Below are 24,638 nucleotides of genomic sequence, written 5' to 3'. Positions count from 1 at the left end.
TACGTCTCCGTGTTATTAAACGTGCGATATGTTTGTACATACACACATTTGAAAACATTGTTTGTATGTATACATATGTATGTACATATATCCACACATTAATTTCCTTAAATGAATGTTAGGTATCTATAATATTCCCGTTCTCCAAGATGCCTGCATTGATAGTCATGCAAATAAGCGACAAAGCTAATTTGTATCACACCAGCTGGTAGTCCAACGCTAAAGATTTTTTTACTGATAAGTCGATCATTTCTGGTAGCCATGTTTAAATAGTCGCAAATGCATTAATGTGTTTTTGAAAAATTGGCTAACGTTTTTTATCTATCATTAAGATTTTTCGGCGCATAATATTATAAACGACAGCTGATAAATAAATTTTGTAAAGCGTCACCTTTGATTTAAAGTTTGGTTTGGAAAATATGCACATCATTGATGAAATGTAGAAAGTCCATAACTGACATTTTTCGAAATTTGGTTTTTTGCATGCCCAAGAGGTTTATACTAAAACCCATCTTCCCTAAAAATTTAGAACCGTAACTAAAAAACTAGCGAACTTATGGCTTTTTTTTAAAAAGCCCTAACTGAACGAATGAAAAATCGTGAAAGTAAAAGGCCCAACTAAAGTGCTTTTGCTACAAAAAATTTAACAATGGAAATGAAACTTTCAAGGAAGTTTTATAAGTTTAGGAGGTTTTAAATTTGTAAATATTCCAAGACCAGCTGAAATTGTTGCACCGGGACCAGGACATAACTCTTAAATCCGGAATAGTCCCGCCCTAAACGGGGCGGTTGACAACCGTTACTCGGATTAGGAGGATGTTGGAAAGCCTTAACTAAATAGTTCGAATAAAATGTTATATAAGAGCTAATAGTTTCTGCTGCAAAACGTCTACAATATAAAACAATATGTTATCAAGGTTGAATAGCTCAATATATGAAAACAATACAAAAGTAAATGGTTCAGACACTCTAGACGCTTTTGAAAAAAATTTGGAAACAGCTGATCTCGCCTTAATATGAGTTATAATAAATTTATTAATTGCGCAGTCTTATTACAACATGTATTAATACAAATACAAGATACAGAGATTGGAATTTTTTAAACAATCTGGATACCTTGTTATGTCATGACTTAACTCCCGCAAAGATTTAAGATGGTCTTCCCCCTTTCTGACGATCAAATTATTATTATTTGGGAACGAAAAAAAAAATCAATTACGCTTTGATTGCGCCAGTGATAAATTATTTATTATTTTATGTGTATATTGAGGATAAATTATAATCACATGCGAACAAAACTTTCAATATTTATTTGACATTCACGGTAATTTTCAATCTTTGAGGAATTGTGACCCAAGGGAATAAACAAAATTTCGCACGCATTTATTTTACACTTGATACAGACTTTGACGCCAGGTTTGAAACGTTAAACTTGTTTTTACATTGTTAGAAAACATTTATAAGTGACTGTCACAGGCGGGACACTATAACACGTTTCAAAATATTTTAGGTAAGCACTTAAATATAATAAAAGAAATTAAATAGGCATTATAGTAAAAACTCACTCTAGTTACGGAGTTTTAGGAAAAACCTCAAAAGTAGTAATCATAGTCATACAATTGAAATGCTTAACTGTTTTCAATGAAACGTTGAAGCTTTGGAGCGAAGGAAGATCGAGACATTTATTCATTAAAAAAAAAAACTTTGTAAACACTTGATTTTGAAGTTGGTTTTTTTAATGTTCAAGTTTGTATGCATCTACAGTGTAATAAAATAATATAACTAAATTTTTTCTTCGAAATTCTATGTTCAATAAGTATCTTTATAATTGGGCACAAATGTTCACTTACGCATGGAATACCCCTTATAAGTTTATTAATATTTCTGCATATCTACGTATGAATTTATTAGTATTTCTGTATGTAAATGTTGGTTTTAACCTTTTCACGCCACTGATATTTCGCGCCAACACACCACAACCTTAAAATTGTAAATACTTCTGTTCAGGAAACTTAGTTCTCGAGTGGTTATTGCTCTGTTGATAGTTTGGCAGCGTAAAATGAATGGTTAAATGGTCAGTGAGCACATTGGTTGCTCAACAACAAGTCAAGGACAAAGCAATCAAAAAGTGTTCTTTAAGTGCTTGAGCGTTTCAATTCAACGCTAGTGAATTGCACACACTTTGAACGACGCATGCACGCACCATGGCGCACATGTGTGCCACAATCAGGGTTGCCAACTGTCCTGGGGCTAATTCCCCGAAATTCCTGAACAAATTCCACTTTTCTCGATGATATTCCCCAAAAATGAATTTTGCTACAAATTTAAGGCACTTCATGCTAATTTTTTTATTAAAAAAACAACAAACATCATTAATTGTGATATAAGTATGTAATAAGGACAGTCTTTTCAACATTACATGTTTATAAATTAAAAAGCTAATACGATGGCTTGGTGACGAAAACGAAACAAGAGAAGAAAGTGTCAAACGAAAACGTGAAAAAAGTGAAAAATGTCGCTATACACGGTTGCACGAGGCAATTACGTAATGTTTCAAAGCAGTGATACAAAATGAAGTAAAAAACCGCGTATCGTCATTCTGCAAAACCGCTTAACTGACATTTGCTGCCAAAAATTGGATTTGCTCACACAAGCTATTGGCTCAATCCTTGCGATTGCTTTATATAAAACAGAGCCATTCTGAAATATGAGTGTTTTTTACTCTCTAGAAAATAATTTATGCAACCTCACATACGCGGTTTTGCATTGTGTTAATACGCGGTTTTGTACTTTAAACGACGAAATGGAATTTTATCCACTAAAATCGAAGAATTCTCACTCACTGGCCACAACCCAGCTTATGAATGGAGGATTTGGTATTTTTGTATAGCTCTCTCCATGTGCGCATATGTCCATATGTATGTATGTGCATGTGAGTATGAACCAAGGTATATAATGATGTATGTAGCAGCATTACGGCGAGTTTACACCGGACAATATTGCCAAGACATGATGTGTTTGTTGTAAACACGGCGGGTTCATATTACAACAAACACATCATTTTGACATAATTCTCTTGACAATATTGCCCGGTAAGTTAGAGCAAAAGCAACAAGCTGCGTGTATTTTGCCTTTGATTTGTTCTGTAAAATGTCAAAAAAATCAAAAAAATATTAGTTTTGTTCCACACGATTTCCGGGCTGTTTCGGTAGTTGGAGCGTAAAAATAAGTTACTCTCTCACAAGAGTCAAAAACGTGTCAACTAGTGTTGCCAGATTTTTTTCCAGCCATACGGGACAAATGCATAATTTTTCCCAAAAATACGGGATTTACAAAAATTTAACGGGAAAACTGAGAAATAAAGGATTTTCTTTAAAAGCCCAACTACGAACCATATATTAACAAAGGTGATCCATTTCAACGAAGTAATGCTCAGATTAGCTATAAGCTTATGATAAATTTCGTTAGTTTCATGACAACACTTCCTAATTTATACAAAAATATGCATGTACGTAAACATTGACAAAACCATAAAAACAAAGTAAGAGATACAGTTGCGGTCAGAATAAAAGCATCAAAGTTTAAAATGCTGCTGTTGGCAACTTATATTTATTTATTTATTGTTAATAATTTTAATTTAAAAATAGGTCGATCTGTATCAGATATCACATAAATAAAAGTTTCAAAGCATGCAAAAAATTCACAAAAATTAATTAAACTTAAAAAAAATTTCATAAAAATTTCGATATTTTTAATTAGATTTCCTAGAAAGATTTCGAATATGCGGTTTTATAGCCCATTCGATTTCAGTACAATGAAGTGCAAGTTTCAAGGCGCTAAAAATTACAGTTGATTTTTTTTGAGTTTTTTTGTGGAGGGTGTTGCGCATTTTCTCCAATATAAAAGTCAGTTTTGTTCATGCATTATATGGAAGAAAGTTCGCAACACCTTCCACAAAAAAAATTCTAAAAAATCAACGGTAATTTTTAGATACATATATTTCACTTACAGAGTTGCATGCAATAATCCTTGCTAATGACCTACTCACAATTGCCGCGTTAAACCATGACCATGTTGAGTAGAAGTTTACAGGTTTAAAAGAATAATGAAATTGTCGAAAATACAGGAAAAATGTAGTCCCGCCGGAACATTTCAAATTTTATGCAAAATACGCGACGTCCCGGCAAATACGGGACATTTGACAACGTTAGTGTCAACTCGTGACAAAAGTGCACAGACCGTGAGGAACGCAAAAAACCACTTTTCGTGCCCGGAGTCAGCAATGATTTTATAATAATATTACCCATTTTTCTAGCGTGAGGAACGCTTTCTGGGCTGTTTTGGGCACCCGCGGGCTTGTGTGGAGCAAACCTATTAAATTGAAAGTAAGATGCAAACAAAACTGACAATTCAAAGACCACCTCGAATGAAAAAATCAGTGCGCTTCAGCAAAACCAGGAGCGACGAAGGCAGCTACGGGCCCTTGAAACTTTTATTCATTGCTTTCCATTAACTACTGCTAAGATGGATCTTACATTCGATTCATTTTTAGTGGCTAAGTTGAAAATTCGGACGAGTTTAATGATTGCTGGCAAATGTTAATTACGAAGAGCATCGTGGCGACCATGTGCGTCGAAGGGGAGTGAGAGCTAACTGCACGTCTATAGCTGCTATAGGGGCTCATATACAAAACATCGTAAGAGATACATACATATATCGAATCTGTAGACTATTAATCGCAGAAGGTATGCTATAATAAAATTAGAGATATCGTATGCCTAACTCTGAGTTTAAAAACTATTTTTTTCACACTTGTTTTGATTTCGAGTAAGAAAGAAATGGCCTTTTCAGCCTATTTTACTTGAAATGGCATCTAACTTTTCAATTTGGCATAGGATGCCTAACTAGCACTTTAGAAAAATACTAAAATATCAAAACATTTTTGTGAAATATTTCGCTTGTACTAATTTTTCAGCAACTAAATTTTTTTAGTTATTTCAGTAAAAAGTTACAATTTTGTAATAAGGAACTTTTTATTTAACTAATGACACGGTATTTGAGATAATATTAATGACATCTTTTGAGTTTCCTTGAACCAAGCACGACAATGATGAAACTAAAAGCAACAACGAAACTTCATCATTTGAAAGAACTTCAACTTAAGTTATTACACAGTGCTACAAAAAAGATTAACACAGAAATACTTAGGAAGTTATATTAATTTTCTTGTAGGTCTTGTCGAGTAAAACGGGATTCAAGATTACACATCCATGAAGGTGGAGGGAAATTCTAGTCTTTACCTGCTTTAATATGGGGCTTAGGTGGCTTTGATGGCGAGTTGCTAACCAGGCGCGCAGATTTGGTGCGAGTTGCCATACTTTTACAGAAGAGGTAAAGATAACAAAAATTCACCGTCACTTCAAACCACTGCAATAAAAGCCTCAGTGCAAGAACAGCGTGAAATAATGCAGCGAAGAGAAAAACGACAGCGGTGACAGCGGCAGCGTCGGCAGTGAATAAGTCAGCGGCAAAAGAGTGGGAAAAGATGCAGGAACGTTGGCGATGGCAATGATTGTGCACAGTTATTTATAAATTTCTAAACTACTAGGGACACGACATCGACCCGAAAACATCAATATAGTACTCATTTAAAGTATCGCTATAAAATTATCGGGTACCCAATTATATCGGGATAAAAGACTCGATATTATAAAATTTCGATACCAAATTCAAAAAATTAAATCTGAATATTGGTCCCATTTTCTAATATAAAGAATGAACACTTTGCACTTTAATACGTTTTTGTTTATGTAGAGGTAAGTGTGTTAATTGAAGTCACCGAAAGCACGGTTTGAAATCCCACCGCATGCCAACTTAAGGTAGTACACAGTTCTGATCTTTAAATCCCAAAGTAAACAATATATTCGACATAACAATTTTTGTTGCGTTAAAAATTAGGTTAACAATGTTAACAAAAAAAGTTTCAATGGAAATTTTAGTAACGTAACGACACGTCAGATACTTCGGCTATTAAAATAAGCAGGAACGATTTTGGAAAGTTAACCTTAAATATTTGAAATATTACTACAAAAAATTGTATACCAACAGTTTTACCCTATTTCCAGAGTTTTAACATTTTGTCACGCCCCACCAGATTGGAAATGCTCATATGTACTTTTCCTTAGGCACGTCAAAAAGAGTTAAAAAAAGAAATTATTTTTAATATAATTTACGATTACATTACTTTGTAATATACATTTACGATTCGATACGATACAACTATCGAGTAGAAATTATCGGTATCGAATGGCAAAAATATCGATATGGTATCGTATCGTATCGAAATTCGTGTCCCTACACCCAACAGCTTTGAATTTGTGGCAGGAAATAGAAATGGTCGCAAATTGTGTGTAGACGAACCTTTTAGCACTCTATTTTTTAGTTAAATATTCACAATGTTTTTCGAATAATTTGGTTTTTTGCTATTTAAAAAAAATTATTTTTATTTAAAAAATTCTTAGGCGTGTCCACCCGATTAGGGCTAAATGTACGTACTACCACTCAGGAAGGCCTAAGATCAGTCCCTGGTCTGAGCGCCACTTAAATTAGAAAAAAGCCATAAAACCTTTTTGCCGTTCAGTGGCGGCGTTAAATTATAGGTTTTACATTTTTTGTTCCAACATAAATGCGCACACCACATAATTAACAGCTGGTCCCGATTCCAGTAAAATGAATTTTGAATGGAGCGAAGTAGTTATGTTCGTATTAGCAATGTACATACATATGTACGTATATAAAAATATGTGATTTAAACTTTCGAAAATGTATGTAATAAAGTTAACCACGCTTAAGGAAGTGTTTGAAAAGAAATTGATAAACGCTTAGCGAGTGGCGAAACGAACGAAGTTAATAGCCGTCATCGACTCGCCAACAGTTAGCGAGAGGCGAAACGAACGAATCAAGGCGAGTTTAATAAGGTGGTGTTAGCCGTATATATGTAAGTAAAAAATTACACTAAAAAATTATACGCAGATATTTTTTGGGCCAGTTTTTCAGTGCCATTTTAAACTTAGATTAAGTAAACTGAGTTTAAATTGAACAGCAGGTTTACATTTGATTATCTAATCTTTGTTTAAACCAGCCAGATCGGGCGTTTAATCTTAGTTTAAACCACGGCCGTGCACTGAAAAACTACCCCTTACTGTCATTAGTATAAATTACAACAAACACATAATTTTGACGTTATGTCCTCCAGCGAAAAATTCAGATTCGCCCAAGGCGAATTTATACAAGGTGGTGTTGATGGCGAATTAAATTTTCGCCGCGGTACTACTGAATGTCGAAATGAGACGTACCTCGGCGAAAATCTAAATTCGTTATCAACACCACCTTGTATAAATTCGCCTTGGATTCGCCGGTAACACCACCTTGTTAAATTCGCCTTGAAACGAACTCAATGAAGTACACCCAAACCCGATATCGTCCATATTCGCTAGCTAACTTTGTTGTTGCTTTCACATGCAAAATTTTAAGCGACCGGAACTCAAACATAGCCAAAGTAAGTTAATCGTTGCTTTCACATACAAATTTTTCTTTAAGCTAGAAGGGATGAACTCAAGCGGCGAATAGAAGGCCGCGAATACACATAAAGACAATTAAGAGAAAAAAAGCGAGAGCCCAGGCATTTAAAACAGGCATTAGAGCAAAATCAACATTTACGTTTATTTTGTTGTTGCTTCTGGAATCGAAAGTGTCAAAAGCGGTTCTGATTTTTTTCTTGTAAATCAAAGGTAAATTTGGAAAAAAATTGGTGCGACTCATTAAACTGATTTGCGACTTTCTTTCTTATTAAACTCATTTGCAATGCCCAGTAATCAGCGTCTGTGCTGCTGAGTTAGGTGAACCTTCCAAAGGTTTCTTTTCAAACGCTTTTTTGTATAGGAAAAAATTTCACATGCAAAAAGATTTTGACAATTTATAATTTTTATGAGAAGAAATAAAAAAATATAAATAATATAATAAAAAAATATAATAATATATATTGCAAATGTATTTTAAACAAAAATATATTTTAACAAAAACCTACCAAAATTACAAATGATTTTTTCTATACCAATTTTGGTAATAATATACAAAAGTGGTAACCCTGGATGTAAGAACGAGAGTCTCTCGTATTAGTTTGTTTGCTTGTGGCATCGGATTCAACAGGGGTGACAATTGCAAGTCTAACCGTTGAAACATAATGCCGGCGAAAAGCCAATTTTCCGCTGCGAATGTTTTGCTAGATTTAATTTTCAAAAAACTGTAAGTTCTCAAAAAAACTGTATTTTCAAATAAAAACTGTAAGGTTTTTAACTTTATAATTGACCCCTTTTTATTCCTCTTAAAATTTTACTTCCAAAAAAACTAAACGAGATATTTTAATTTGTTCTTTCAAAACTGAAATTAATGGCGTTTTCTGTTCTTGAAAATAATGTCACCTTCTTATATGGCAACATTATCAGAGTGCAACATTTAAAAAAAAGAGCATGCAATATGCATGTGAAGATGTTGAGCAAAGAACACGAAAACATTATTTCGAAAAGAGAAAAGGCTATAAGTCGGATGTCGGCATCGCTTTGCTGGGCGAAATTCGCCGTTCGCCGGTATTGTATTTCAACAGTAATGTGTTTTCGAGCGTTTTACCTTCCGAACATCGTATGTGCCTCGGCTGCCTGCAATTCGACACATCTGCTTTGCATGTGTTTGCCACACCTATTTGTGAGGGCACTTCGACGCAAAGACAAACTAATGCATAACTTTTTTTTTTCTCACAAAGAAGCTAGTGAGTAATTACTTTTATTACTGACTTTAGGCATTACTGTTAATTTTTGTAAGTTACATAATAAGGGTGTTATAAAAATAGGTCATATTTGAAAAACATACTTTAGAGTGGAAAGATTTCTGGAGTTACAGGCTGCTTATAACGACCAAAAGGCGTAAACATGTGCCTATGTACATATATGCTTGTGCACATTTCTTTCATTTTTATTACATACGTATACATGCATACTTATATATGTATGCTTCGTCTGGTTTTGGTTACCATTTGTGTTTTAAAAATGGAAAATTCCGAAATGGTGATCATTGTTTTATTAAATATTCAATTAGGGAGTTCACAAGGTGTGGTATACTGTCGTACTGTTGTATGTCATAAACTTTAAACGGCTAAAACTATATTTAAGGAATTCGCAAGCTAAAATAAAAGTTTTATTATGAAATTTCACACCGCTAAAAAATAGTTGGTTGTGATTTCAAGTCCTCTAAACATTTATTAAGCCGTTAAAAACTTTACGACATACGACAATACGACACCTACGTCACCTTGTGAATCACCCAAATGTATATAGTTTCAATGCTTCGCAACTTTGCATATAAAAACTTTTTAAATACCGCAGTAGAACAGTATCCAAACATTGCATTGGTACATTTTGGAAATCTTCTTCTTTTTTGGCGCTGTAACCGCCTAAGCGATTTTGACCGAGTTCAGCAAAGCACGCCAGTCGTTTCTCGTCTGTGCCAACTGACGCCAATTGGAAACGCCAAGTGAAGCCAAGTCCTTCTCCACCTGATCTTTCCGTCGCAGTGAGGGCCTCCCTCTTCCTCCGCTACCACCAGCGGGTTCTGAGTTGAATACTTTCAGAGCTGGAGCGTCGGTGTCCATTCGAACGACATGACCAAGCCAGCGGAGCCGCTGTATTTTAATTCGCTGCACTATGTCCATATCGTTGTAAAGCTCATACAGCTCATCGTCATCACATCACATCACATCACATTTTGGAAATCAGCCTACATATATGCTGGAGCTTGGTTTAACCCAACATCAAAAATAAAGAAGAACAAAAAAGTTTTTTTTTTTTCTAATAGCGGTCACTCCTCGGCAGACGATGGCAAACCTCCGAGTCTATTTCTGCCATGAAAAACAGCTTCTCATAAAAATACAATCGCCATTCGGAGTCAGCGAAAACTTTAGGTCCCTCCCCTTTGTGTGACAACATCAAAGCGCACGCCATATTGTGTAATCTCCAATCTCTTATTATTATTATTATTACTAGCAGACCCTTCGAACTTCGTCCCGCCCAAAATTAATTTTTTGTATTGAAATGTTTTGGTCCAACATTTTTCCCAACAGTTTCATGATTTTCAGTGACGCATTTATCTTCTAATATTACGGTTTGGTCGTTGTCAGAAGGCATATTTCCATTGCCATCTTAAATAACCTAGCAAAAGTGTATGTATATACATATAAAGATACATAATAGCTTCACTGCGTTTGAAAGGCGCCACGTCCTCTTTTAAAATAGCCCCAATTTTCTCTAAGTGTATGGGATTGATTTCATATATCTCTATACCATGTTCGAGTACTCTACCATGAACACTTGCGGAGACATGCAGTATGAAAAATTCGGTTTTTATGGAAGGTGCCACGCCACTTTTTTCAATAGCCCCAATTTTTCTTCATGAATATGTGATCGATTTGATATGTGTTGTACATACTAAGTTGCAGTACTCTACCTCGAATACTTCCATTCAGTATAAAAAAATCGATTTCTATGGGAGGTGCCACGCCCCTTTTTCCAATAGCCAATACCAAGTTCCAATACTCTACCATGAACACTTGCAGAGATATGCAGTGTGAAAAATTCGGTTTGTATGGGATACGCCCCTTTCACTTAGCGGTATGAAACATACTTTACAACCTATTATCGTACCTACCGAATATACACAAAAATTTCATTTAAATCGGTCAAGCCGTTTCCACAAACACCGTGACTTCCAAAAAAGGAGGAGCTTATCAGTTCGTCGGAATATTGTTTTTTTTTTTGTTTTTATGTATGTTACCGCATAACTTTGGACCACGTGAGCCGATTTAGATAATTTTNGCGAAAACTTTAGGTCCCTCCCCTTTGTGTGACAACATCAAAGCGCACGCCATATTGTGTAATCTCCAATCTCTTATTATTATTATTATTACTAGCAGACCCTTCGAACTTCGTCCCGCCCAAAATTAATTTTTTGTATTGAAATGTTTTGGTCCAACATTTTTCCCAACAGTTTCATGATTTTCAGTGACGCATTTATCTTCTAATATTACGGTTTGGTCGTTGTCAGAAGGCATATTTCCATTGCCATCTTAAATAACCTAGCAAAAGTGTATGTATATACATATAAAGATACATAATAGCTTCACTGCGTTTGAAAGGCGCCACGTCCTCTTTTAAAATAGCCCCAATTTTCTCTAAGTGTATGGGATTGATTTCATATATCTCTATACCATGTTCGAGTACTCTACCATGAACACTTGCGGAGACATGCAGTATGAAAAATTCGGTTTTTATGGAAGGTGCCACGCCACTTTTTTCAATAGCCCCAATTTTTCTTCATGAATATGTGATCGATTTGATATGTGTTGTACATACTAAGTTGCAGTACTCTACCTCGAATACTTCCATTCAGTATAAAAAAATCGATTTCTATGGGAGGTGCCACGCCCCTTTTTCCAATAGCCAATACCAAGTTCCAATACTCTACCATGAACACTTGCAGAGATATGCAGTGTGAAAAATTCGGTTTGTATGGGATACGCCCCTTTCACTTAGCGGTATGAAACATACTTTACAACCTATTATCGTACCTACCGAATATACACAAAAATTTCATTTAAATCGGTCAAGCCGTTTCCACAAACACCGTGACTTCCAAAAAAGGAGGAGCTTATCAGTTCGTCGGAATATTGTTTTTTTTTTGTTTTTATGTATGTTACCGCATAACTTTGGACCACGTGAGCCGATTTAGATAATTTTGCAGCGGAAAGGTAGTGTCTCAGAGGTGGTCCGATACTAATTTGGTTTAGATCCGATCATTGGATCATGAAATATATATATACATATATATATATATTTTTTTAAGTCGGGGTTTTTTGCTAAAAATTACTTGTTGCATATTAGATTTTTCATACAAAAATACTAAAAATTCTAAACCAAAAAAGTAGAGATTTTTTTTTTAGGATTGGGACACCCTAGTCGCCAAATTCCAGTACTCTATCGTGAACACTGCCAGAGGTATGCCGTATGAAAAATTCGGTTTGTATGGGGTGTGCCACGCCCCTTCTTCTAATAGCCCCCATTTTTCTTCATGACCATGTGATTGATTTCATATATCTCCATACCAAGTTCGAGTACTCCATCATGAACACTTCCAGAGATATGCAGTATGAATAATTCGCTTTGTATGGGAGGTACCACGCCCCCTGCACCTAGCGATATGAAATATACTTTACATCCGATTCTCATACCTACCATATATGCACAAAAAATTTCATAAAAATTGGTCGAGCCGTTTAGAAGGAGTTTTTTATATATTAGCTTATTACGGATAAATATTATCGGTGAATAAGGTACTATTTGGGTGCTTTTTAAGGCAACCGAAATTATTTTAGGTAGTTGAATGGTTTCCAAAAAGCTCGCAAAAATATGTATGAGTCTTTTGACGTGAATAATTTTTATCAGCATTTGGAAAAGTGGGCCTGCTAATAATTAATAAGGGCGGGTAGATATTGAAGCTGTTTGCGAGGTATCGCTAGAGTGATAGAAGATTTCTATTTTCGAGAACGTATTACATGCTTAGGTATTTGTATATATCGTTGCTTTAATTCACATAGACCCTAACCAATATTTTTTCGAAACTGTGTTTTTCACAGATTTTGGTAGGATGTATTAAAATACACCTTCAATAAAAATTTTAAAGAGTTAGAAACAAAAACAACGGAGTTACATGTCTCGTTTTAAAAAACCTGCATGTGTTTGACACTCTTTTTGTAATGTTTTTTGCTTCTCCTGTAAAATAAAAAATTTGGTTAGGGCCTTTGTACGTACGATATGCGGTATCAAATACCATGTCGGTATATGGGAGCACTCAAACAGACGCGGTATTGGAATTGCGGTACAAGGCGGTACATAACTATACCCCAGCGTGTATAGTTGGCCGCGCTGTATAAGCAGATATATCGTAAGCAGAGTTGCAGTTAAGAGCTAGAGTTCTACCACATTAGATTAATAAATTAATAATACTAGGTTAATATTAAAAAAAAATCATAATAAGAACTTCTAATTATAGTTGAGAAAATGTCATTAATAAATATTAATTTAGAAAGACGAATGCGTTACAAAATAGCGAATAGTGCCGCTAACCTGACCTCGTCGCTCTTCGTATGGAAATAATGTTTCTTGGCATACCCCACTATACCACATCGCGCCTGTTTGCGTGCCTTTACGTATATCGTTACCGTATATGTATCGTATGTGGATGTATGTATAAGTATTTACGTATCTCAGTCAATTAGGCAAACTATTTTACATACACCAATAATTTTCTACGAATGTTGTTTTTAAAATATTTATGTGCTTTCAATTTTTTATTTATTCCATATCTAATTTATCAAAAGGTGTTTTCCTTAATTACACCCAATAATATGCTAATTTATAATTTATTTATTCCCACAATGCTGCTTTCGCCCAATTCTTTGTCAAGAAATTTGTATGAGAGGGGACAAAGTATAGGAAACAAGTATTGTAGTAGAGGAGTAGAATTATGCCCCTTTCTATAAAAACATCATTGCGGCTTATTGCCTTTGGTGTGGCAGTGGCTGCTCATGTGCGTACCTCTTGGCGCATGCCATGCTCAACTTCACGCCAGCAACTAAAGCCAAGCGACTACCTATGTAAGGTTTTCTGCTCATTGGTCGTGGAATCATATTTAGTTGCTTCATCGTCACCATCATGATGCAACGATTACATGTCGATAACACTTTTGAACACTCGGTCGTAAAATCTAATTCATTTGGCGCTGATTTAAATCTTTTTTACATTTCTTGCGCAAAATAATTTTAGTATGGTTGAAATCAGCGTAAAAAGTACTGCAGATCTGCATGTTTGGTCCTTTTATAGCTAAACAGAGTTTTAGCTTTTTACAATGTCGTCTAATTTGATAGTTAAGACTCTCACTTTTATTCGTTTTTTGTTGCAATTATTCACTTTTCAATAATTTCCACAGAATTTATGAATGGCAAATATTAACCTTTTCTCTATTTTTTCCTCATAAAATGTAAACAAACAATGCGTGCGTAACAATGAGCAAACGACAGTGTCGCACTCATCCGTTTCTGCATCTTCTACGATTTGCCGATAACGATAAGTGTGCAGACCTCCATTGAAATGCATGTGCTCCGCTCAAAATTTCAGGGCGAGACGATAAACGCAACCATGATTGGATGACAAGTGTGCAGATAGCCTAAGATTGCAGCATAAGCGTCTGTTACTCGGGGATTCATAGTATGAATTTGTGTTTTATCTGCTTGCTGTTGTTTGACATTGGCATAGTTAGGAAGTGTTCGCGTGTCGGTGAGCACCTGGAAGCTATCTAACTGCCAGCTGGACCATCCCGCAACAGAGGATTGATGCTGTTAAAATATGGCAATCATTTTTCAGCATTTGCTTGGGAATTAAAAAAGATGAAAAGTGAGTGAAAGGGGGTGAATGTATGAGATCGTAGATATGAGTATACATTCATATCTTTTATATACATAAATAGGCAAACATCCCTGTAGAACATCGGGTTAGACTTACAGGCCAATTCTGGCAACTGTCTCTCAACTCACCACAGCCTTTCGAAAGGCAAAAGTCTCTCGAAAGACAATTGGCACACCTACATAGATCTAAAATGAGCTAACTCAAAGTTCAGATCGCGAAATATAACTGCTTGTGGATCATACGTATTCAACGCATTTAATACAAAAACCGGTATAACAGTAGTTTTTTGGTAAGTCCATATAAACACGAAGAAAAAATATTTGCATTGGAGGTAAGTCCTATGCATTGATTTATGCAAAAAAGAGTGCTGATTCTTGTGTGTGAACCGTCAATTCTGGTGACAATTTTCAGAGCCCTATTCTGACTTTCGAAAGGCTAATTGAAAGATCAGCTACACGGTCCAAAATTTGGGTTTCATTTTTAAACCGCGCTGGGACTACTGCCTTTTTAATCTTTCATAGTCTACTTTTTAAACCAGTCAATAGTTTTAAGCAATTATAATATATTCTGGTTTAAATTTTAGTCCAAAAAGTTCGTGGTTTAAAAATCAAACCAAAATGTTTTAATTGTAGTTTCTAGGTTTGATATATAGAAAATTTGGTTTAAAATCTAAACCGAAATAGAAAATGTTTGCACACAGCGAAATATGGTGTTGATTCAAACTCAACATATGAAAGCACATTTACATGCGTGACTGTAGCTGAGTGTGTCCGGGTTCAATCCGCATCAGACCTTTTTATTTTTTGTTTTTTATTCTTAATTATGAAAATGTTTGAGTTTAAAATTTAAACCGGACTGTTTATATTCTAAACCCAACATATGTGCTCTCTTTTAATTAACTTGGAAGGTTTATATTTGAAACTGAATTTAGTTTGGTCATATATGTAGTTCAAAAAGTTTAAAATTAAAACCGAAATTTTTAGCAATGCAGCGGTCGGCCCTCGAAAGGCAATTACAAAATTCCGAGTGTATTTCTGCCATTAAAAAGCTTATCATAAAATCCATTTGCCGTTCGGAGGCGGCGCAAAACTGTTGGTCCCTCTTTTTGTGTAACAACCACGGTTGCCGTTTTGGTCCAAATGGACAATTGGATATTCAGCATAAGGCCGATTGACAACACCTGCTAAAAGCGTGAACTCGCCTTGTCACTGATCTTCAAATATAGCATGGCTAATAACACTAAGTAACAAAAAAAAAAAATTTCTCAGTCCTTGGGATGTAATTGTTATTTCCTAGTCTGTTATGCCTTAAAAGTATGGAAACCACCTAATATTCCTCGGAAACTTTGCTTTTGTTTTGATAAAATATCCGCAGACATAACAAAATGCATCTGCAGGATACTTGCAGCCTCGTGAAGCCATGTCACAAAAGCAAAGTTATCTTGCGACAATAGCTGTTTTCTATACTTTTGGGACCTAACTGACTAGGAAATAACAATTACAACCCAGGGACAAAAACCTTGTTACATAGTGTAATCTGACAAAGAACGGTTCAAAAAATATCGCGGTTTCCTGCTAATTTCAATTACTCGGTGACCAATATTAAAGTGGCTGGCAAAAATATGTAAAGGTAGCAAAACTTTAATCATAGCATTTAGCACATGAAAATAATATTCGATTTCAATCGAAAAGATGTTAAACATCTTGAAATTATTAAACCACATAAAGTTCTTTCTGATACTGATGTATCAATTATGCCGCTACTCGACTAATTTCCTGGGTTGGTAAATGATGCAGACATAATTGAATTTCAATTTCGCAAATTGAGGCTGAGTGAAGGTAACATCAAAAGCTATACCAATATAGAACGTTTTTGGGATCAAGTTAGTTAGATTAAAAATGGATTGGGTGAAGCGCCCTTTGGAGAATTGTGTGGTTTAGTTCATAACATTTTTAGTCTCCCCCACAGTTTTGCAGCAGCTGAGCGCACATTTTTTGATTTAGAAGTAATAAAAACGAAAGTAAGAAACAAATTATAATTTAAAACTTTAAATAATTTAATGTTAATAATGCAGAATTGTAATGCACTCTGGATGCAATATAAAAAAAAAATGTTATATAAACTGAATTGGCATATTTTCTTGATAGAGAATGTAATAAAAATTGGTAAATTTTTTACCATTTGGTCCATTTTTTGGTCCGAAAAATAAATTGGAAATGGCAACCGTGGTAACAACATCAATACACAGGCGACAAATTCGAGGAGAAGCTCGGCCAAACACTTAGCAAAAGTGGAAAGCGCCAAAATATTATTATCTTTATGTGAAAACTTAAAAGGCATACTAAAAAAGTATGCCTTTCCAGGATTAAAAGCACAAAAGTACCTTTTCTTAAAAGCACCCTCTATACCAGGGTTTCTCAAACTTTTAAGATAACGGAGCCCTTACTAAATACCTTTAATTTTATGCAACCCCACATCAAACTACTAAAACTCAAAGGCCCTGCTATTCGTCGTTTAAAGTACAAAAACGCGTATCGCTGCACACGGTGGGCAGGAAGCAAAGATAGGTTGCATAAAAATGTCGACAAAAACTGAAAGCAGGGTTGTATTTGTTGATATTTTTAGGTTAAGAATCCCTTTGAATTGAAATCCTAGCTGCTCCTGTTTTAAAGATATCCACATTTTACATAGTTATGATAGGACCGACTTTTGCGAAAGAGAAAAACATCCTTGTGAATTAAATATTCAACAATGTATGTGTGAGTAAATGTGTGTATATATATTATGTGAAAATATAAGTTTATGTAAGNCCTGCTTTCAGATTTTGTCGACATTTTTATGCAACCTATCTTCGCTTCCTGCCCACCGTGTGCAATTTTGCAGCCAAAAATTGGATTTGCTCACACAAACTATCGGCTCAATCCTTGCGATTGCTTTATAAAAAAGAGAAGCATTTTGAAATATGAGTGTTTTTACTCTCTAAAAAATAATTTTTGCAACGTCACATACGCGGTTTTGCATTATCCTGATACGCGGTTTTGCATTTTGTTGATACGCGGTTTCGTACTTTAAAAGACGTATGTAAATATGAATAAAAACTTACTGGAAATACTACACAATGTTGAAGAACTCCGAAAATCTATGAATGGTTCGTAAATGGATTTCGTACCCAATCAATATCACTACTACCACCCGAAAAATAATCTGATAACATATATGTAATACTCCTATATTGGCAGTAAGAGCTAGTACCGTCCGAAAACACTACAGTACAGATATATCAATAAACACGTACGAAAGAAAAGGAACACATACGTTTATAAATAAACATGTACACGACACATTTACAAAAACGGCACTCAAGTACACAATACATTGACAAAAACAGTAANCGGAATGCTTACACATTGAGAAGTTAGCTTACTGCCAATATAGAAGTATTACATATATGTCTGATAAAGATTTCTGGAGATTTACCAAGTGCACGCACGGTTAAAATTTCGGTTTTAATTTTAAACTTTTTGGACTAGATATATGACCAAACTGAATTCTGTTTCAAATACAACATTCCAAGTTTAAAAAAGGGAGCACATATGTTGGGTTTAGAATTTCAACGCCACATTTGGCTGTGTGCAAACATCCTCTATTTCGGTTTAGATTTTAATCCAAATTTTCTATATATGAAACCTAGGATTGAAGCATTTTGGTTTGATTTTTAAACCACGAACTTTTTGGACTAAAATTTAAACCAGAATATATTAAGACTTGCTTAAAACGATTGACTGGTTTAAAAAGTAGTCTACAAAAGATTAAAAAAGGCAGCAGTCCCAGCGCGGTTTAAAAATTAAACCAAAATTTTGGACCGTGCGGTTATGACCTTTCACATTTAATTTGACATTTCATCGCGTTTCTTGTAGAAAGTTGTATACAAGTGGAAAATACTCAATGCTTTTCTTTTCCATACAGGTAATCCAGAAATTTAATTTTCTTTTAAAGGACGATTTGTCCCTCGCTAACACGCTAAGTGTTTGGCAGAGCTTCTCTTCCAATTTGATTTTGTTTCCCAAATGGAGGGACCTACAGTATTACGTCGCCTCCGAACGGTAAATAGATTTTATGAGAAGCTTTTTCATGGCAGAAATGCACTCGGAGGTTTGGCGTTGCTTGCCGATAGTGACCGCCGTTAAGAAAAAACCTTTTTTCTATATATTTTGCGATATTTCTTTGACCAGGGCTCGAACCCAGATAATTCAGAGTGGTAGAATGCGCCTTTAACCCTTCAGCTACAGCGACCTACAAAACATACAAGTTAGAAAAAAAAGCTGACCCTGCAAAAATCGTTGAACCATGCAGTGTATTGGTGTTATATTGGAGTACTTACAAACGTACTCCTCTGTCATGCTGTAGCGGACCAACTCGTGTCTCTGCACCAGCTTATTGTTATCCGATCACTGCTCGTGTTTTAACGAAATGTGATTGAAGTTGAGTATTTGAAACAACACATTTGCACGTCTGGCGGTAGCTAAGCGTGTAGAGATACTTGCTGTTATTTGTTACCTCGCAGCAGGTTCAGGTTCGAATTCCGTCAGAGGCAACATGTAAGTTTTTATTTTTATTTTTGTTTTTGGTTTTTATTAATTGCATCTGTGAAGTGAATAAAAGAAGCATGCACAAACGACAAAATATGTTAACAATGCCATGGTTAATATGTTGGAGTAGTTTTGTGCTACTCTGATATAATGCAGAGCTGGAGTATATGGTCCTGCTCTAGGACATCGCAATGTTAATTTGGACCACATTTTTTATATGAATTATAAATCCTGGACCCTTACGGAGTACTCTTGACATGCATGCTTGGAGTAGTCCCGATTTTTGCAGGGTACAAGCGCAACGCTCTTATACATGTATGGCACTCAGTAGGGCAATCATACCAATTTTGTACGAGTACATATACTCGAAAATAGATAATTGCGTCTCGGTCATGCTGTTTATACAACTTTTCTTTTGCGTGTGCAACTCAAACTGACTGCCGACCGCCGTGCTTATTCATACCGAATTTTTAGCGATGGTAAACGAACCAGTCCTGCAATTCACTAACTTTTACCGATACGATTTGTCGAGATCTAAGATAACGATTTTTGTGGTTTGCAGTAACGATTGTGTTATTAGACAACTCTTTTTAAACGACACTAAACCGCTGACATTTCCTTTTTATTTAAATAAAAGAAAGGTGGCATCACAGCTTAACAAAACGTCAAAAAATGCGAAAAGCACAAAGAAGAATGATGAAAAACAAATAAATTCCTTGCTTGCAAAGTGGTATACACATAGTTTTCTGGATATTTTAATATATTTTTGCAAAAAGTAAGTAAAATAAAACGCTTATTTATTTTGTATTATTAGACATAACCATTTTCGCATATGATAGAATGGCTTCGTCAGTACACAATGTTCAAAAGAGAAGCGGGACCACAGCAGAACAACTAACTCGCATGGTGGATTTTTTGACGGAAACGCCGGGATTGGCATGATCAAGGTTCTAGAAGCTTCATGGCAAATCGGACTGCGACAAGAAGTAGAGTGAACTAGCGTCAATGATGAATAGCCTTGGTGGTTCGGTGAAGAACGTCGACCAATGGCCCACAGTATGTAAAAATTGTTCCGTAATTTAATACCACGTTAAAAAAAAAGGTGCATGATATAAAAAGAAAGCAGGCAATGACGGGAAACATACCCGTTAATGAAGAGCCACCCACTGAGCTTGAGAGGCGTGTGATTGCCCTTGTCGGTAGCGGGTATGTGCACGGCCATGAAGCTGTTGCTGAACACAGCAGTTAACAAAAATTCCACTTCGTCTTTTATCAATTTGCAGCCATCTTTGATAAAAAATTTGAAATAAAAAAACTGCAACGCAAATAACGCGATCAAGCAAATCAAACTGCGTACTTGAAAATGTCGATTTAAAATTACCGTGGAACGGTTATGAAAAAACGCAATATACGTACGAGGATATTCACAATGAATAATTAAAAATTGTAAAGTTACCAGCGTTGTCGCTTAGGTGATTTTTAACCAAAATTGGTAATTTTTTTCTTTATTTATCACACTTAGTAATTTGGTAATTTATTTTTCAATTTGGTAACTTTTTCGATTCGGTCCTACATGTCACATAGGTACGGTGACCATATTAACTAGGGAGTGTCTATTCGCACTTTGCCAGTGTCACCAGTGTACCAGTGCCACCAGTGACGCCAGTGTCACCAGTGTCACCAGTGTACCAGTGTCGGGAGTCTTCGGATCTGCCAGTGTCACCAGTGTCGCCAGTGTCACCAGTGTCGCCAGTGTCACCAGTGCCACCAGTGTCGCCAGTGTCACCAGTGTACCAGTGTCGCCAGTGTCACCAGTGCCACCAGTGTCGCCAGAGTCACCAGTGTACCAGTGTCGCAAGTGTCGCCAGTGTCACTAGTTTCACCAGTGTCACTAGTTTCATCAGTGTCGCCAGTGTACCAGTGTCGCCAGTGTCACCAGTGTACCAGTGTCGCAAGTGTCGCCAGTGTCACTAGTTTCACCAGTGTCACTAGTTTCATCAGTGTCGCCAGTGTACCAGTGTCGCCAGTGTCACCAGTGTACCAGTGTCGCCAGTGTACCAGTTTCGCCAGTGTCGCCAGCGTCACCAGTGTCAACAGTGTCGCCAGTGTCACCAGTGCCACCAGTGTCTCAAGTGTCACCAGTGTCGCCAGTGTACCAGCGTCGATAGTGTCACCAGTGTACCAGTGTCGCCAGTGTCGCCAGTGTACCAGTGTCGCCAGTGTCGCCAGCGTCACCAGTGTCAACAGTGTCGCCAGTGTCACCTGTGTCACCAGTGCCACCAGTGTCTCAAGTGTCACCAGTTTCACCAGTGCCACCAGTGTACCAGTATCGCCAGTGTCACCAGTGTCACCAGTGTCGCCAGTGTTTCAGTGTCACCAGTGTACCAGTGTCGCTGGTGTCACCAATGTCGCCAGTGTCACCAGTTTACCAGTGTCACCAGTGTACCAGTATCGCCAGTGTCACCAGTGTCGCTAGTGTCACCAATTTCACCAGTGTCACCAATTTCACCAGTGTCGCCAGTGTCAACAGTGTACCAGTGTCGCCAGTGTCACCAGTGCCACCAGTGTCACCAGTGTACCAGTGTACCAGTGTNCACCAGTGTACCAGTGTCGGGAGTCTTCGGATCTGCCAGTGTCACCAGTGTCGCCAGTGTCACCAGTGTCGCCAGTGTCACCAGTGNCTAACCGCCAAAATAACATAAGCGACATTTTTTTTTCAAAATTTCCTTTTTGATGCAGAAATGTATCTAGATGCTCTAGGAATATTTCTGCATCAAAAACAAAATTTTGAAACAAATGTCGCTTACGTTATTTTGGCGGTTAGGGCTCGATATATTGAATAATTTTTATAGAAAAAGCGCCGTAGGCACTGGTGACACCAGCGACACTGGTGAAGGTTAGGTTAGGTTAGAATGGTGGCGGAAAACGCCCAAGTAGCAGCTAAGTGCCATTTTGATACCATATACCTCGAATGAGTATGTTAGAATTAGCCTGCGTGGGTGATGAAGTTGAGTATGTTGTGGAGACTTACATCAGATAGCTCTCGTAACGATGTGAACTCATATGCTCCTAGCATGGTATTTCTGCTCCTCATTATAGCTGGACATTTACAAAGCAGGTGTTCTACTGTTTCCTGCTCGTTCTCATCTCTGCAGCTTCTACAGAAGTCGTTGTAGGCGATTCCCAGCCTTCTCGCGTGGGTACCAATCGGCCAATGTCCAGTAAGAGTCGCAACAAGCCTAGCAACGTCAGATCTGGGTTTCCTTAGTAGGTTTTGTGTTCTCTCAGGGCTGTACGCAGGCCACAATAGTTTGGATATTCGGCAGCCTGCCACGGTGGGCCCTCTTTGGTCCGATTTCCGGAGATTGTGGAGAAATATGTCTTTATATAAGGTTGCAATTGGGGGTGAGATCCGGTCCTCGATCGACACCAATGTAGAACCCTCTCTGGCTAACTCGTCTGCAGCCTCGTTTCCGTGAATGTTGCTATGACCAGGGACCCAAGCTAAATCTAGATCGAGTTGACGACTTACTGTATTTAACAGTGTTCTACACTCTTTGATTAGTTTCGACCTTGTTGTAAAAGACGCTAAGGCCTTAATGACGTGACGTAATCCTCTACGTTCTAAGAGATGGCAGCCTTCGGCTATAGCGAATACTTCTGCCTGGAAGACACTCTCGAAATCGGGCAGATGAATTGATCCTTTTACTCCCAGTGACTCAGAGTTAATACCTGCTCCAACTCCACGTTCCATTTTGGAGCCATCCGTGTACATATGATGTGTCCAGATAGAGATATCAAGTTCCCCATGCCAGTCGGCTCTCGACGGAAGAATGGCCCCGAAAGGCCTGTGAAACTCTACCTCAGGTCGAATGTAATCGGTTTCCAGCCTCAACTTAGGTGGCAAACGGGAAATTATACTGCTATGCCCGATCGTTCTTTCTTTCCATATACCTAGTTCTCTAAGTCTTATAGCCGATAGTGTTGCGGTGTGCCGTATGTGAAGGTCTATAGGAAATAGATTTGTAATAACATTTAGGGCATCGGTAGGGCAAGTTCTCGTTGCCCCCGTGGTCCCGATGCATGCAGCTCTCTGAACTCTGCCTAGTTTCACTTGATTATCCGTAGCATAAGATCGGACGTACAACCGCTTTGTACATCCAGAGTACAACTTTTGGATTGAGACCCCATGTCATCCCAAAAAGCCGCTTACAGGAGTAGTAGGCAATGCTCGCTTTCTTTACTCTTTCTTCAATATATATTTTCCAACTTAGCTTAGGATCCAGTATGACTCCCAGATACTTCGCTTGTTTAGATAATCGCAGCCGTTGTCCATTTAGCTTTGGTAATTCAAAGCTTGGGACCTTATTTCTTGTCGTAAAGAGCATTAATTCTGTTTTCTCTGGGTTCCCTCTAAGGCCACATTGCTCGGCCCACCGGCTAAGCTGTACTAGAGTACCCAGCATGATGTTACTCACCACAGATGGAAATTACCCGGTTATTAAAATCACTACATCGTCAGCGTATGCCAATACCTTTACTTCTCCCTGGTTAAGCTTGAGTAGTACTGAGTTGATAGTGCTGAGCCATAAACTAGGAGAGATCACTCCCCCTTGAGGAGTGCCCCTACTAACGTTTCTTGTTAATGTATAGCTACCAAGTTCAGCTGAAATCGTTCTGCTGCGAAGCATCGCCATTAGCCACGCGCTAATAGACTCCTCGACGCCTAGTTCGTCAAGGGATTTTTGGATAGCTTCTACCCTAACATTGTTAAAGGCTCCTTCTATGTCAAGGAAGGCTGCCAGAGTGAATTCCTTAAATTCGAGTGCCCTCTCGACGGTTCTAACGACCTCATGAAGCGCCGTCTCCGTGGATCGTCCCCGCAAATATGCATGCTGCGCTTCAGACATGGACGTGCGGGTCCAGAACCCTCTCGAACGTTTTGAGAACAAAGGAAGTTAAGCTAATAGGTCGAAAATCTTTGGCGTAGACGTGCCCTCGCCTTCCAGGTTTTGGGATGAAAACCACTTTTACTCGCCTCCACGATAGAGGGACGTAGTTGAGGGTTATGCATCCTTTGAAAATGGACAAAAGCCATGGCNTTCTACCCTAACATTGTTAAAGGCTCCTTCTATGTCAAGGAAGGCTGCCAGAGTGAATTCCTTAAATTCGAGTGCCCTCTCGACGGTTCTAACGACCTCATGAAGCGCCGTCTCCGTGGATCGTCCCCGCAAATATGCATGCTGCGCTTCAGACATGGACGTGCGGGTCCAGAACCCTCTCGAACGTTTTGAGAACAAAGGAAGTTAAGCTAATAGGTCGAAAATCTTTGGCGTAGACGTGCCCTCGCCTTCCAGGTTTTGGGATGAAAACCATTTTTACTCTTCACCACGACAGAGGGACGTAGTTAACACTGGTGACACTGGCGACACTTGCGACACGGGTACACTGGTGACACTGGCGACACTGGTGACACTGGTGA

General features: G+C 37.4%; 1 protein-coding gene across 6 annotated transcripts in view; it reads right to left on the bottom strand.

Moving 5' to 3' along the window:
• The window catches only part of LOC108364849 (neural-cadherin-like), a 539,754-nt gene that overhangs the window by 349,593 nt on the left and 165,523 nt on the right, over positions 1 to 24,638 (bottom strand). Inside the window, exon 1 of one of the 6 annotated variants that reach the window (XM_017618734.1) lies at positions 1,941 to 1,962. The exons of the other annotated variants lie outside the window; for them this stretch is intronic. The gene's annotated coding sequence lies outside the window, so the exon portion shown is untranslated. Of the gene's footprint in view, positions 1 to 1,940; positions 1,963 to 24,638 lie in introns of those variants that run through there. 6 annotated transcript variants of the gene reach the window in all.

This window comes from Rhagoletis zephyria, unplaced genomic scaffold (assembly GCF_001687245.7).
Source record: "Rhagoletis zephyria isolate East Lansing unplaced genomic scaffold, Rhagoletis_zephyria_1.1 Rzeph_scaffold_00034, whole genome shotgun sequence".
NCBI lineage: Eukaryota > Metazoa > Arthropoda > Insecta > Diptera > Tephritidae > Rhagoletis > Rhagoletis zephyria.
Note: the sequence above shows the minus strand (reverse complement) of the source record. Positions and strands in the feature narration are given on the sequence as shown.